The sequence below is a fragment of the Myotis yumanensis genome, unplaced genomic scaffold (assembly GCF_028538775.1).
Source record: "Myotis yumanensis isolate MYYU_CA2020_CCGP unplaced genomic scaffold, mMyoYum1.0.hap1 SCAF_13, whole genome shotgun sequence".
NCBI lineage: Eukaryota > Metazoa > Chordata > Mammalia > Chiroptera > Vespertilionidae > Myotis > Myotis yumanensis.
The window spans coordinates 22342417-22355448 of record NW_027223764.1 but is presented as its reverse complement, the minus strand read 5'-3'; the positions used below and the strand labels follow the sequence as shown (position 1 = coordinate 22355448).

The following is a 13032-nucleotide window of genomic DNA, read 5'->3' as shown; positions in this document are numbered from 1 at the left end:
GCATGTGCCTTCATTAACTTCTTAGTAGAGATTTTATGTGGAAAATGCACGCTTTGCCTTCCCTCTTTTCTGTTCACATCTTACCTATCACTCTGTTCTCTCCCTGGGTGATCTCCTCCAGTCTCTTCACTTTAAATATCATCTGCATTTGGATGATTCTCAGAGGTACCATTTCCAGCCCCAGGCAATTCTAGATCTTTACAAGGGTATCAGGTGAACATCTTAAATGTAATATATCCCAAACAAAACTCTTAGGGTCCCCTTAAACCTCCCTCTTTGTTCCCCATCTCAATAAACAGCAACACCATCTTCCCTAAAACACCAACTCATCCTTGACTCCTCTTGCTCACACCCACACCCAATCCAGCAGGCTCTCCCTTCAATATATCCTGACCTTCACCACTTCACATCATTCTAGAACCACCACACCAATCTAAGCCATGCCTGGACCACTAGAAGGGCCTCCTGGAGGCTACACTGATTCTACTCTTGCCCCCTAAGTCTATTCTTCTCTCAGGACCCAGAAAAATCATTGTGAAGCACAAAAAGGATCACATCTCTAGATTACTCAAACATCTCCAGTGGTATCCAATCACGTTTAGAGGAAAATCCAAACTCCTTATCATAGCCTACAAGATCTGGCTCCCACCTACCACTGATCTCATTCCATACCACTCTCCCTTCCTGTAACTACCCCGCAGCTCAAGGCCAACCAAACTGGCTGCCTTCCTGGTCCTCTATCATGCTGAGATCCACCATCATCAAAAGCCTCTCTTTTAGCTTGCTATTCCCTCTGCCTAAACACTCCTCCCCAGATCCCTTCACTCCATTCAGATTTCTGCACAAAATCTCTCCTCCTCTTTCTCCCTGCCACCACCCCACACAAGCCTTTTCAGACCAGTCTTTCAAAAATAGCCCCATCCAGCCACTCACTTTGTCTTCTTTTTTACATCACTTATTACTACCCGGCATGATATTACCTATTGAGTTATTTAATTCATAAAACAATATTTAGTGAGCACCCATCAAGAGCAAGGTGCTCTTCTCAGAGCTAGAGATACAGCGGTGAATGAAATGAGCAGACTTCTGCCCCAGTGGAGCTCACATTCTTGTTTGTCACCCTCTCTCAGATTTAAGCCCCAGGGAAACATGCACACAGTCTGTCTCCAGTGCCCAGAGCGGTGCCTTGGCACAGAGAGGGCATTAACACATGTTTGCTGAATGGGTAAAGTGTCCCACCCGAGGCCATCTGCTCCCCTGGGGACTCCCATCCCAGAGCCTTCCTGCCTACCAGATGGGACTCCAGTTAAACGGGGCCCAGAATGTCCACCGTGTCCCTTTAGACACAGTAATCTGGACAATCAGCTTTTCAAGTCTGAGATGGGTCACTAACCCCAGGCCCGCCTGTCCCAATGGCCTGCCCTTCCTTCCTGCTCCAGCGCCCAGCACCCTGCAAGCTCCCCAGATGGTCGTGCCACTGGGGTTTGTCTCACAGGGACACAAGAGCACCTGGTCCACATGGAGGGAGCTGACCAGGCAGTCAGCATCAGACAAGCCAGCTTTCCCCAAAAGAGAGTGTCTGGAATCACATAGCACAGGTCAACCTGCCTCCTGGCTCCTCCACAGCTCACACAAGACCTTCCACATCAGCTAGCCGGCGGGCCTCAAAGCAGCCTCCCCTCAGCTTTGGAACACACTATTGCTAAGCACATATCTTCACGTCTTTCAACTGCACAGAGGCAAAACGTTTACTGTTGTAATGAGTAAATCAGTTTCTTTCCAAAAAGGAAACTCACAGCCCCCTTTTCATTTGTAAACTGTGAAATTATCTGATTGCAAATAAAAATAAAGGTAATACTGAAATGTAATTAATTTGTCTTTTTTTAAAAAAACACAGCAGCTACTGTGGTAGAAAGAAAAAAGAAAAGAAATGCAAATCTTTGAAAGTCTGTAAGTCTCAGAAAATAGGTATTTACAATTCACATTTTCATCATGTATTCATGTTTTATTTGTTAGCTTAGAATTGCCCTGCCAAATAGGATTACCTTATATTTGCCAAGCATTTTATTCACTTGGAAGTGTTCTCACTGAGACAATCTCTTTTAGCAAGGCAGGATTCATTTCTGTCTGGAGCCCAGAGAGGTCCAACAATTCACCTAACATCCCACAGTAAAAGTGGCAGAACCCAGTAGGTACCAGAACCCAGATATGCTGAGGTCCAGCCCTCCTTTCCTTCCATAATAGAAAGGACAGTGTTGTTCCCTGAAAATCACATCCTATCGCCCACTAAAAATATTTCCCTTCACTGCAGAAGAAAAACACACATACATTCACCAGTGGTTTAGGGCGATGGAAAGATGCATTGGTCCTGGAGCTCTGGGTAGAGAGAGGGTTTCACAGACTCTTCCGACAAATGCTGCGTCCTGCAATGACAAACATACAGATCATCTGGTATGAATCAGGCACCTGTGGCCTCCCTCCAAAGAGGCCACCCAAATACCAGGGCACCCTGTTAGACTCAAAGCTCCCCCTCCCCTCCTCTCCCAGCCCACTCCCTTCCCATTCTTTCAGTTCACCAGCTGAAATGGTCCCCTTTACAATCACTGGATCTTGTGCAGAAAGAAGCACTAGAGAGCATGTACAATGGAAGCACAAAGTGAAAGCCCAGTGGGTCACATATAGCCTGTACTGGCATTACACTGAATTACAGGGTATGTTTAGAAAATGCAAGCCAAGCTAAAAAGTCAGAGACATCATAAAACCCGGACTTCTGGAACCAAGACCTCTGGCTTCTCTTAAAAAAAAAAATAATCAGAGGATCTCAAAATGGGCTCATATTCGTGTCTGAACATGATCAGCTGATGCTAAGTAGTAGCTGCCCTTCATAGGCAAGCTTGGTTATCCCAATGCCACAGTCCCCATCACTCCCTAGTGTCTCAACACAGAGAAGAGCTGGAATTGTAATATCACTGCCCTTGCATTACTGTTTTTCTTGTGGTACAGAAATAATTCTCTCTACCTATGATTTTAAGAAAAGTGGGAAAACAGAAGAAAAGGGGGCTGTGAGTTCCAAGAGGAAAATGAATGGTAGAGCACATATAGCAACTTAAGTTAGTAAGCTCACTCCTGTACACATTCGAAATCCCTGAACAAGTACCACCACTCCCATTTTATAATGGAAAGCAGGAAACTGACTTGCCCACTGCCCCGGTTAAGGGTAGAGCCAATTCTAGAATCTAGGTCTCTTGACTGCCAATCCACAAACTTTCACTATGCCCCATTGCATAGCAGTCTTATATTATGAAGCCAAAAAAATAAATATTATATAGACAGATAATAGATAGATAGATAGAGGGGAGGGAGAGAGAGAGAGAGAGAGAGAGAGAGAGAGAGAGAGAGATCTGTGTGTGTGCATGCGTGTGTGTGTCTCAAAGCTAATACTAAATTCAAGGAAATACATTAGAAGTATCCACTTTGTACTAAAATGCTCTCCATACCTTCATTTGTAAAAAATAATTAATTAATTAATTAAATAAGAGTAAATGCTATCAGGTTCCCTAAAGGTTTGTTTGTTTCTGAATGTGAAAATTTCAATAATTTTGCTGCTTTAAGTACAAAAATAATTATCACAAATACAATGCATCTACTACTTCAAAAGTGTTCAGTTAATGTCCGAAACTGTCTAAAATATATTCTTTATGCTAGAAAAATTCCCCTTTACAAGGCTATAAATAAGCTTACGTGCAAGGTACTAGCACTGTAATAAGTGAATGATGTTCACAACTAGAAGCCCTTGGTGGGAGTTATTTATATCATCCCTCAACGGATGTATTGATTCATTCACTCAGCAGGTATTTACTGAGCCTGTTACACGCCAGGCAGTGTGCAAGGTGACTGAGATACAAAGATGAACAGGCCCCAGTCCTTGCCCTTAAGTTGCTCTGTCTGGGTAAAAGACGGGCACAGACACTCGGAAAGAATTTGAAAACAATGGGTAACTGTAAAGACCTGCGCAGGCACCGTGTTATGGGAGCACTGGGCAGGGGCTTCCAGTGCAGCTGAGATGAACAGACGCTTCCCTGCATGGACAGAGGCCTGAGGAAGCCCTAAGCAGGGATGGGAGTGGAGCAGGCAGGCGGCAAACTGAGGGAAAGGTGAGAATTATAGGTCATAGGACAACATGGGCAAAAGCAAGGACGACAGCAGCCCCTCCAATGAGGCCTAGTCCAAATCTCACATGACCTCAGAGGTCTTAAAAAACCCTGCCTTGCCTGGCCAATGTTGCTCAGTGGTTGAGCGTCGACCTATGAACCAGGAGGTCACGGTTCAATTCCTGGTCAGGGCACATGTCAGGGTTTCAGGCTCGATTCCCAGTAGGGGCCATGCAAGAAGCAGCCAATGATTCTCATCATTGATGTTTCTCTCTCTCTCTCCCTTTCCCTTCCTCTCTGAAATCCATAATATATATATATATCTATATATATAGATATAGATATCAATATCTATCTATATCTATATCTATATCTATATCTATATCTATATCTATATCTATATATCTTTTGAAAAAGCCCTGCCTTATGCCATGTGCCCCACATCTGCTGAGACTCGATGTGCAGCCCTGCATGTGCACTCTTGGAAATTTATCTAGACAGGGGCCCTTATGAAGAGTGTACCCGCTCCACGGCAATGCAACCAGTGCTATCCCAGGGTCTGCAGGGCCGAAGAAACAAGGTCCTTGAGAAGACAGTCAACACTGACGTCCCCTGTGCCAGTCACAACATGGTCCTGTCTCCAGCCCAGGGCCTGTGTTTCCAGGGCCAGAATCTACTATGCAGTCAAGCCTCAAGCAGGAGGTTTTATGAGAATGTGTCCCAGGAGGAGTTGTCCTGTTCTTCATGGATTAGAGCAGTGATTGGCAACCTTTTGAGCTCGGCGTGTCAGCATTTTGAAAAACCCTAACTTAACTCTGGTGCCATGTCACATTTAGAAATTTTTTTATATTTGCAACCATAGTAAAACAAAGATTTATATTTTTGATATTTATTTTATATATTTCAATGCCATTTAACAAAGAAAAATCAACCAAAAAAATGAGTTCACGTGTCACCTCTGACACGCGTGTCATAGGTTCGCTATCACTGGATTAGAGAGAGGAGGCATCACTCCTGACCTAGGCTGAGGCAAAGCGAGGGGTATTGAGAGGGGGGATAGCATCCCCCAAAGACAAGCTTTTGGAAAGGGGTATAAATAGGAGTGAAGACCAACTACATGGCCATGGTCAGAGCTCAGTGTTCAAGGCCAGGACAAGGAAACAAGCAGGCAGAATTCACTTGAAAAGTGAGAAGAGCTTCCCTAGATCTCTAACTGACAAGCTCTTGTCTCTAAAAAAAAATGTCCTGGGTCCCAAACCCATCAAATCAGCATCTCTGATTTGAAGACCCAAGAATTATTCAGGTGATTCTGGTGCCCAGACTCTGATACCCATTTGGAAAAGAGTACCTTTCACTCCTTAAGCTCATTAATTCAGCATCCCCGAGGCAGTATTCAAGGGTCCAGGCTTTGAGGGAGTTAAACATTCTTAGTACATTTATCCATTCCCTACATCACATTATGACAACCATCACCTACTAGTAACTCCTTTTTATTTTAAGTAAATAAAAATACATAAAATGCCAGCAGCCAGGATGCAAACTAGGTAAGTGAAGGCGGCCTCCTGTACCCAATGCCAATGCTCCAGATAAACTACTGGAGTTGTCCAGACTCAGCACAGACTGAGCCCTCATACACCTGTGCAGGCTCACCCTGGCAGAACAGAGGGTCTGGGAGCACTCAGTCATCAAGGTGGCCTTCGAGGAACAGCTCTAAGGCACACAGCACTCAGAGCAGGTCCTTCCTGCCCACAGAGTAGGACACTGCAGATCAATGCAGTGCCTGGAAACCCGCCAAGCCAGCTGAGCACTTCTCTTCCCAGATTTCCACTTTGTGGTCAAGTAACAACCTGAGCAATCTCAAGCCAAAAATGGCAAAGTAAATGCTGTGGACCACGAAGATGACAGATCGGAGTAAGCTGGTTCCTTGAATGGACCAGCCTAAAGAGATCCCTTCCCTGACATCACCGGATGCTACCGGGCAAACTTCAGACAGCCCAGTGCCAGAGAAACCAGTGGCTGACCAAGGTCAGCCTTCCTAACGGCAAGGCCCAGCAACAATGCACAATGTCCTTCACTAGGATGAGAGTCCCCTTCAACTTGAGGGTTCTTCACTTGAGTCATAATGCAAATTTGGAAAAGCATGGGTGGGCAGGAGGTCTAGGAAAAGCTCAGGATACTAACTGACCACTTCTGGTGGTCCTCAACTTTTAGAAGACCCATTATTCCCTACAGAACCATTATAAACTTGCCTAAAACAAGACCTCTCTCTCTCATTCAATCATCCAAAAGAAATCACAAGAGTTGCTCCAGGCCCTACCAACTACCTTGAACCATTACCTACCTACCTCATCTATATCCTCATCTCTACCCCATCCCAAGAATAAAGGACAATACAAGAGGCAGTGAAGTCACCTTAGGCACCTTTGTTCCTACCAGCTCTGGACCAATGGGGGCCTCCCTAGTTAAATATCCTCACAGACCATGCACCACTCCTTCATGGCACAAAGCACCTACTCCTGCTTGCCTTTTTGTTGTTTTTGATGTTTTAAGGGGTCTTTTGTTTGATTGGCTAATCACTGTATCCCAATACACTTCCTTCAAAACTTCCAAGTTGTTTGAAGAATATACCTCAAATTTCATGTCTCCCAGCCAAAAGATGATCGAGCCAACCCATTCCTCAACTCCTTAGTCTTGCCACCAGCCTCTGAAATCTAAGCAGCCATTAATTAGTCCACTAATTTAGTGAACTTTATGAAGGACTCTGCTTAGAAAGCTAGTGTAGAATTGGAGAAAATCCCCAACTGATCCTGAGGCTAACCAACTCAGGAAGGAAACAAATCAGAATAATTATCTTTTTATTTCTTTTGTGCAATGTTGTTGTTTTTTTCTTAAATCACACTGCATTTTTTAAAGATAACCTTCTAGTATATGCAAAATAAACTATTTTTTTGACCTTGAAGAACACTTCCCTATTTTCCAGAAGCAATCTCATTGGGGCCATGCCCAGCGCCACATCCTCAGGACTTGAACGATGTTGAAGCTTCCAAGGTGCTCAATGCCAAGGTGGCTCAAGCATCTCTCGCTTCTGGTCACACTGCCCAGCTGTCCACCCTTCACACCCCTTGGCAGCGGAAAGTGGGTTTGGAGGAGCTTTTTAAAGTTCTCCCACCCACTCCACAAATTCAGTAGGAGGGAGAATGAATGTTTCCAAGTTTGCTGAATGACATGGGAGTTCATAAAGTAGGATAAAATTAGTTAAAAAATAGGAAAATGATTTTTAGCTCCCCTTTAAAAAATAAAAGCACGCCTACTTTAAATGATTCACAGTGACTTCATACTTTCTTCCTCCCAGAGCTGGTGGTTCCCTCCCTTTCCCTGAGCAGCCCCTGCGCTCCTTCCCTCAAGGGCCTTTGCATTTGCTAGGCTCTCTGCCTGCAAAGCTCTAAATTAGAATGTTTGATTCTTTTTTAAAAAGCCAAAGAATTTGTATTTCCCCCAAAAAGGGGAGACAGCCACATTTTTATGAAAGTGAAGAGCATTCCTAAGAGTTTGATTTGCAATCTCCCACCCTCCATCTTGCACCACCTGCCTGACTTTGAGGTTTAGAACCCAGAACGACAACTCTTTAGGAACAAATTCTTACTCTAAGTCACCAACCACATTTTAAAACCAAACCACTGGAAAAGAAAACAGTATCCCATTCTCCCGTGAAAATGTTGGTTCTTTGGTCTCTCCGTTACTGGGAGCACGGGATCCTGCTCGAAGCCACCAAAAGGGCAGGTTCCACCCCTTATGCATGATCACATCCAGGTAAATACACAGGATTTCTTGTTTGCATAGAAACTGCAGTTCTATGTGCAGGAGAGGAAAGAGGCCCCCAGGGCTCGCATTCCCCCACCTTTCCCATCACACCCCACCTCCACCCCCACAGAACGTGCTTGGAATGCAAGTGCCCAGACAAGGGGGCGGGCAGAATCAGAGAACCCAGGGAAATTGCCCCGTGAATGTTTTTAGTGCAGTTGTTTCCAATCAGGCTATGCAGAAAAATCACCTGGGGCTCCAGGCTGATGGAGGAATTTTAATACCCTCCTCCTCAGGTGACACTCACACAGACTGCCCAGCACAGACTGATTCATCCCATGGCGTTTGGAAACCATTCATCTAAAAAATGGTGACCCCTAGCTATCCTTGGCAACCTGCAGGATGGGCCTCTTGGGTCAGATCCTGGAGCTGTACTATCTTGCTGGATAGCCACTAGCCACGCGTGGCCACTGAGCCCTTGAAATGTGGCCAGGATGACCTGCGACGTACTGTGATGGTAACACGCACTGGTTTTGAAAATTCTGGTGTGGAAATAAAAGAATGTGAACTATCTCACCGATAATTCTTAATACTGATTACATATTTAAATGATGGTTTGGATACACTGGGTTAAAAAAAATACATATTTAAAAATCATTTCACTCGTTTCCTTTTACCTTTTAATGTGACTACTAGAAAATCGTAAATGCCATACATGGGTGACATCGTGTATCTATTGCACAGCCATGACGGAGGAGACACATTCTAGCATGGGGGTTATAATCATAAAGGGAAAAATGAGAACTTGGCCAAGCCTGATCTCCATCTACCACCTGCATGACCCTGAGCAAGTTATCGACCTCCCTGGTGTCCATTTCCTCCCCTGCATCTGAGCATGATAACGGAGGGTGAGAGGACATAAAAAAGTAACTAGAAGCACTGGGCACGGCATCTTCCTACAGCTGGTACTCAACACCTGCACATGTCCCTTGGCATCCTTAAGGTCACAAAATCTGAATCCAGGATCTCCTGGCATCCCATTTACTAACCGCAACGCCCAGTCTGCATAGCGACTGCAGATGACACAAGTGGCTTTCCATCCAGAGGGTAAAAGGATCCAGTATGCACACTACTCATAAGAATCGTGGAGCCATCGTAGGAGTCCCTCTGAGAAACACTCAGGAACTGTGACCCATACTGTCAGGGCTGCCTCTGGACTGAAACAAGGCAGGTGTGGCCCCTGGAGAGGCCAGAACCTAATCAAGACCTTCCCCAGCAGAGGGCTGCTTTCCTGCTACACCAGAAGGCAGCTGACACTTCCTGCCCTCACACAAGGTCCTTAAGAGGATCAAAAACGATGGACAATTAAAAAATGCCCAATAGCTTGGCAAATGGACTAAGAACACAGCTGGACTAAGAATACCAGGACAGGTATTCTTTCTGCCCTTGCCTGGTATCCAAAAGCACCAACTCTGGCCTGAACTCCTCGGAGGCCAGGTGAACCTTTCGGGCTCTTCTGCAGAAGTGTCTCTCCTCTCTCCTAGGAGCCCACAAAGGGCCAGGACTTCCATGCACAGACCTGCAAGTTCCGGCGCCTCTGTTCTGGGGCCTTCTGCCAGCGGAAAAGGTTTTACTGGACAGATAGAGCACACAGATCAATCAACCCCAGGGGGCCCACTGGCAGAAAAAAAGCATTTTCCTTATTTAAACCGAACAGTCACTGCTCCTAATCCCTCTCTGTGCTAAGCTAACTCCATCTCAAAACGGTACGAAAGGAAAATTTCTTGGAGGAAAAATTAAATATCCTTCCGCAATATTTCAGTAAAATATGGCCAAGAAAATCAACCTTTTCCTTCTTCTTAGGACAAATCTGCTCTTTTTGGGGAAAAAACACAATGTGAATGAATCGCTACAGGTAGAACTGCCCGCTAGAACTGCCTCAGATTATTTTTGGAAATAGGGTAACAAAGTGAATAAGCACTAATCTGAGAACTCTGACATCGTTCTTCATTTTTAATGCAGGAAAATGATCTGGGGTTTGTCCAGAGTGTAGTAACACAACCTACACGCTGGCTCTGGCACGTCAGCCCTGGGCCCCCCATCACAGTGCATCTTCCCCAATCAACCACCTCCAGAGTCTGCTTCTCACATTCTTCCGCCCCACACTCAGCCTGTCTCCTGACAGAATACACCAGTAACGTGAACATCACTGGGTCTCCAGGTAGCCACTCAAGCAAACGATCCAGCCCACATATAAGAAATAATTCAAAATGTGAGTGATCTTGTTGAAACCCAATGGGAGAGAATTAAGTCCTTAATGCATAGGAAATTATCTTTAAAGTCCTTCTTCCTTGTCTACAAATGATATCCCATACATAGACAGCAGCTGTTCTAGAAACTCTCCTCTACTCTCCGCCCCCGCCACTCCCCCACTGTCCCAAACCCCAGCTCGAGGTTTTTCCATCTCCTTCCTTTAGCCACCAATCCATCTTCTCTCACAAGTACTGGGCCTTTTCAGTGTAAATAGAGCCCCTCCTTACACACACACACACACTGACACACACACACACACACACAGACGATCCCCAACCCCTGGTCCCCCAACTCAGCCTCTACTCATTGCCCTGACTCTATATGAAAAAATGCCCAGGAACTGAGTTAAAAGGGGGAAATTTTCCTTAGAAGGTAAGATAAGTGGGAAAGCTGAGTGAGTAATAGACAATGGGACTCTCTTCAGCAGAGAGAAGGTCCATGGACATTCACAGTGGCAAGGAGTAGTGAGTGCTAAGCTAGTGCCCAGCAGTGCTCAATATCACCACTCTGAACACCGGACCCAGCCCCAGAAAAGATGCTCTTTACATCCAAGTTTGACTTCTGCTGGAGAGAGAACCCCACACAGCCAGTAATGAACCATACCACCTTGGCTTCCACAAACTTCTGGTAATACATTGGCTGGGTGTACCTATCACTACTGTAATGGGAAGACAGCAGTGTATGGAGAAGGGTATTTCCCAGGAGGGTCTCTGTCTACAGCAGAGATTCATCCTGACACCTGGAGAAGTTACAACCATCTGAATGTATGAACTGTGGGCCTAGCACTAGAAAGAACTTCTGAAATGGCTTTGCTTATACAAATGGCTTTGTTCCTTCGTTCACCACACACTGAGGCAGTGTGGGAGGCAGTGAGGAGGAAGAGGGAGAAGGTATGGAGAGAATGACTCAGCAAATAGAAGGGATAAGGTATAAACTGATGAAGAGTTGCATCTGGTTGTGAAAGGCATTAAGAGGAGCGATAAGGGACAGCCACAAAGTTCTGGCTCTGCCATGGATTAGCTGTGTGATCTTGGTCAAGTTCCTACACCTCTCTGAGCCTATTTCCATTCCTTTCCAGTACTGACATATCCCATGGCTCTATGATAAGGACACCTGCTGTGAGGGTCATGGACAAACAGGTGGGGAACAGAAAGGCAGAGTCAGGAGGAGGGTACAAGCTATTACAAAATCTGATGTATTATGATCACTGATTGTTGCTCTATGAATATTCTCACTGTATCTTCCAAAGCTGCAGTTGACAAGCATGGTGAGTGGTCACAGGTCAGTTTCTGGGCCCACTGATCTTAATAACAGAACAATGTGTACAATGTACTAAGAACAGGCCATTTGCTTATGAGCTGCACTGAAGCACATTAAGAGCAGTGCCTTCCTCACACAGTGGTGAGGACCCTCCCACCCCATCCTAATGGCACCCAGAGTCATCCACCAAGGTTTGCAGATGAGCAGACAGGCTCAGAGAGTGAATGACTCCCTGAGTCACACAGCTAAGGGGGGCAGAACTAAGAGAAGCCCAGATTGTCTGACTCCCTACCTACCGTTAAATGCCAATTAGATAACTGCGTGGGATCCATGCAAAGCTTGGACACTCAGAAACCCCATGCAGAGTCGCAGAACTGATCCAATAGGATTCTGCAAAGGGGAGCCAAGAGCAGCCTTTCCTTCCTCCACCACCTTGACTAGCAGTTGATCACCAGTTGTGGGGGTTGGTATCCACCTGCTACCCTATTACACATACAAATTTCCCTCTTTAAGCAGTGTAGGTGGTGGCTTGTACTCTAGAACTGAGATACTTTAGATCATGAGGTTCAACTGAAGTCATATGCAAAGACCCTCAACCACTTTCTAAATGTGTTATCCACAGGCAAGCCATTTAACATCTCAATGCCTCAGTTTCCTCGTCTGTAGAAGAGAGATAACAACAGTCCATACACCTCAAAGGGTTACGGTGAGGATTAAAAGAGATAATACATTAAGTGCTTAGCACAATGCCTACTAAATAAATGTTGGTTATAATCACTATGATTTTTCTGGGAAAGAGTCCAAAGCTTTCATCAGATTCTCAAAGGGGTCAATGACCCAATAAAAATTAAGAACCCCTGTTCTACATGCTCAGAATGGAACTAAGGTCATTCCGTGGGAAGAGAGGTACCTCCACTAGCTTCCTCACCTTTCCAGAAGAAAGGGATTTGAGGCTTTCTATGCCTCCTACTTTGAGAGGGCACAAGAAAAAGAACTGGAGGCACTGAGCAGTCATTTCTGTGGCTGGGAAATGTCTCCTTTGACCCCATAAAGCCCCAATCTAAGTGGGAAATTAGAAAAGAGAGGACCAAATCCCAACTCCAGTTCCCACACGCTCGGGAATGAGCCTGCCCATCCTGTCTGTCAGGGTGCAGGAGGAGGAGCTCTTGGCCCGGGGCCTTCATTCCCGGTGTCTGGCCACCTTTCCTGGACCTCCTGCTGAGGAACTGAGAAAAGAGAGTCAATTCACTCCAGACACACAGAAAGGTGAAGTGCTGGGATATGAAAAAGACCTGAAGCTGAGGTCCTGTCTAGAAAGAGCTGATTAGGAGGAAAGGTATGAAAGAGAAAGGGTATGAAAGATCCAAGAGATGAAAAACAATTTAAATCTTAACTTCGCTGCTCTGTGGCCTTTGACCTTGGATAAAAGTCTCAACCTCAGTTTTTCCATCAGTAAAAGGGGGGCTCATTAACAGCACTTGCTTTACAAAGGAGTTAAGAGGATCAA

The 13032-nt window shown here is 45.4% G+C and overlaps 1 protein-coding gene across 40 annotated transcripts in view; it reads right to left on the bottom strand.

Moving 5' to 3' along the window:
* SORBS1 (sorbin and SH3 domain containing 1) overlaps positions 1-13032 on the bottom strand; it is a 217758-nt gene that overhangs the window by 157521 nt on the left and 47205 nt on the right. For all 40 annotated transcript variants that reach the window (XM_070432648.1, XM_070432621.1, XM_070432622.1 and 37 more), the window contains exon 3: positions 2329-2423. The gene's annotated coding sequence lies outside the window, so the exon portion shown is untranslated. The remainder of the gene's footprint in view (positions 1-2328; positions 2424-13032) is intronic.